The 3,731-nt window shown below is 37.5% G+C and overlaps 1 protein-coding gene across 3 annotated transcripts in view; it reads right to left on the bottom strand.

The window, feature by feature from the left end:
• Nucleotides 1-3,731, bottom strand: part of NRG3 (neuregulin 3) — a 1,237,239-nt gene that overhangs the window by 7,811 nt on the left and 1,225,697 nt on the right. The gene's annotated exons all lie outside the window — the stretch shown is intronic.

Genomic DNA, 3,731 nt, shown 5'->3' with positions numbered 1-3,731 from the left:
CTGATGGTGGAAAGAAAACCAACAAACAAATTGATCATAGCCATTTCCTCACAGGTGGCTGCTCAGATTCTTCAAGCACTGTATTTGCACCCCAGATCCTCAGAGTTCTAGACCAGGTTCCATCCATGCCTGCAGGATATCGGTTAGGAGGGTTCAAAAGTTGCTGAATCTATTTTATCTTTGGACAGACTAAGAAGAAGAGATGTTCAGTTCTTCCGTTTCTGGCATTCCCGTCTGGAGCTTAAAGAATGCTCCAGGTCCTGATTCCCATCCTCCCTCATCATCCATGCTCCAGCAGGGCCTCTAATAGAAATAAAAGTGGTCTTGTTATTAAATGGTGACAAGAACTAAACCCAAGAAGCCTTAAGGGGAAAATGTCAATGGTGTTAGTGGTAGAACAAACAAGCCTTATTTTAATTGCCATTGTTTCCTTAAAATATATGTTATTTACTTTTCCAGTCCACAATCTCAAATTTTCATAAATCCTGAGAACCCAAATTATTTTTCTTTTGAGGTTTCCTTTTCCTAACATTTTTATTGAATGAAAGATTCTTTAAATTATATAGTGTTTTACAATTTTCAAAAGAGTCGTGCGTGACTTTATATAATCCCATATTAACCCTTTGAGTTTGCTTTTCATAAATGTCTGATCATATATTTCATTTGATTTATACATCCAAACAGCCAAATAACCATATGTTATCAGATGCTATCAAGGGGCAAATAGCATACATGGGATATAACCTCAGGTAAGATCCCTACATAGATTATAGTAAATAAAGAACTCGACTCTCTACAGGAATCACTTACTAATTTGCCACGTTACTAATTCCATCCACATCTATTCCTCTTTCCACGCCACTGAATTTTCCCTACTACCACGTGAAGTGTAAGAACTCTGTTCCTGTATAAACATTCCCTGAGATTCCTGTAAGATAGTTTAGAATGTTTGTGTTACATTCTCATTTAACTTTGAAAATAGCAATACAACCATGCACAGAGCAAAAACATTTTCAAAATTTCAATATGCCATCAAGTTCTAAAGGAACCATTCCCCCAAAGGAACTTTACCCATATTACTACATTATATGGAGTTCTGTAACTTTTCCCCCCACCAACATTACTGTTATTTCAACTTAATAAATACAAGACCTCTCCTATGTTATTTAGGGTCAGGATTTGAAAACCAGACATATGAGTGCTAGTAGCCACGTTCCTGGGTTTGGCTAGGGAAAGCGACCACACTTTAGAACTTCGTATTTGTCAAGCCTATCCCTAACTTCCTGAGTTTGTGCAGATACCAGATTTTACCTAGCATGCCTATTACAATTTCATTCTTCAGCATAATATTTCTAATGTGTTGAATCCTAAAATGCGTAACAAGGGACATCTAGCTGGGTCACCAAGCCAGCAAGTTTAAGGAGCTGCATAATAACCAATTCGTTTCTCTGCCTTCCAGTTTCTATATACACTGGTGGCAATTGTGAAGTTCACAGAGTACTTGGGCTTGGATGCTAGAATTAGCTGCATTGGGTCTGTATGTTACTAGCAGCATGATACTGGGAATAGTATTTATACAAGTCAGAGTCCTGGAGGGAAACAAATGGCACCAGAAATTGGATCATTTGGGAAGATTTTGCTGTTTAGAAATGTATGTTCACTGTTTGAGGGGAGAAAAAAAGAAGAACACACAACAGGACACTACTGTACTTAAGGGCTGGTAACAATGGGAGGCTGTTACCATCCTTGTTACTGAAAGGACGGGGGGAAGGAGCAGTTACCTGACTGAAGAGAGAAAATGGTTGTAAGAAGAGGCCACCTGGCAGGTGCTGTGGCCCCCAGAGGAGGGCCGTAGCTAAGGCCACCTAGCAGGGAGGGAGGGGCAGGAGTGCCAGGACCTCACTGGCCCTGCCCTTCCCTCACTTGGCTGTGCACCGCAGTGAGACAACAGAAGTCCAAAGGCAAGACAAGGTGCTGCCCGTGTTAGTGCACCAGGCAGGGCAGAAAAGGGAACGCCTAGACATGGTGCATGTGTTGAGGTATTTTCATAGTATTGCTGTGGGGATTAAAGAGCTCAAATGTGTAGCGTTTAGTAGGAAATCTGGCACTTGGTAGGTGCTCAACACAATGAGTTCCCCAACTCCTCTGCTCAAAATGACAACTCAAAGGCTCATACTAATCACTGAAAACCCTGGAATTCTTTTACCTTAAAAAACCTATATATGTCCCGGCTATAAATGAGTTATATTGCCAAAATTAATGCACTAAGTATGACATGACATAATAGATTGCTTCTTTAAAGTAAAGAGGGGGGTGTTGGACTAAACATGAGAAATAATGGCTTTGAATTAATAGCTTTTGTTTCATAAATGAGTTATCCAAATGAGTCAGATTTGCAGTACACCAAAAGAAATGAATTATTCATAGCTAGCCAAAATGGCACAACAACAGAGTCTACGGGTATGAACTAGTAACCCATCTTAAAAAACAGTTCTATACCTATTGATCAATCCACTATTCAAGCTTTAAAACCCAGTGGCATTCAGGAAGTCATGGAGCAGTTTGCAGGATGTATAAATCAGTGACTAGGTTATCAATCACAAAAACGTTTAAATCTGCTGCATGTTTTACAAAACAAAAGCTATGATATATTGAACTATAATTTACAAAGTTCTAAAAGCACTTTATAAATCAACCCTCGCCGATCTATCAGGACACAATGCATGCCAACAAATACTGCAGTGTCATTGAAGCAAACAAACAAGAAGGTCTCTTAGAGAGTTCCTTATTTGACCTGTGAGTGATTCCCAGAAGCCATAGTAGAAGCCAAATTTAGGAGGGGGTGTATCAACAGACAAAAATAGGGATAGGGTTATCTGCAGGTCAAATACATTAGAAGCTGTCATTCTTTATCCTATCAACTTTAACACATGTATGACATAATATAATACTTAATATTATACTTTATTTTATTTGACTGGATGAAATACCTCTTTAACATGGATTACAATCTGCAGAGGGAAATATGCTTTTGGAAAAAAAAAATGTCTTCTAAAAGGCTGATAATTTTGTATCTAATTTCCTAATTGAAGAACATCCATTAAGTCCAGTGAACTTAAAATGCTCTTTTCATAGGGAAATATTTGTAAATTCCCCTACTGATATAAACCAAAAGTTGTACTCAGTAGCTAAAGCAGTTATGCAGTGGCCAAACATATTTAATCCTGTGTTGAAAATATTTAACCCCTTTTTTTTTTTAACTTAGCAAACCCTTAATATCTCAGTCTCTACTCATGTAGATTTTAAGAATAAAAATCACCATCGAGTACCAATGATTAGTATCCAGAGTGACATGAAAATCCCATAGTAAATGTGGCCAGCATCAGTAAACTCTTTTGGGGGGACTCCTTCAGAGGTGGGACAGAAGTTAGCTTCCTTGAACAATGCATTTTTCTCTCATAGTCATTTCCAAAATGTGGCCCAGATATGTGAAAACCAAGGGTCAACAACATTTTTCTTTCATTGCTGGAAACAAACAACTTTTTTTTTTTTTACCTTTTCCATTTAAAAAAATATTTATTCTCTTTATAATTTAAGAATTTTTTTTAACACCGTACTTCCTTTCTTTTAAGAAAAGACTTCCTTTTCTTAAATTTTTTTTTAACACTGTACTTCCTTTCTTTTAAGAAAACACTGTACTTAAGCTTTCTTTTAAGAAAAGAAAGCTTAAA

This window comes from Bos indicus, chromosome 28, assembly GCF_029378745.1.
Source record: "Bos indicus isolate NIAB-ARS_2022 breed Sahiwal x Tharparkar chromosome 28, NIAB-ARS_B.indTharparkar_mat_pri_1.0, whole genome shotgun sequence".
Taxonomy (NCBI): Eukaryota; Metazoa; Chordata; class Mammalia; order Artiodactyla; family Bovidae; genus Bos; species Bos indicus.
This window is presented reverse-complemented; position numbering and strand designations above follow the sequence as displayed.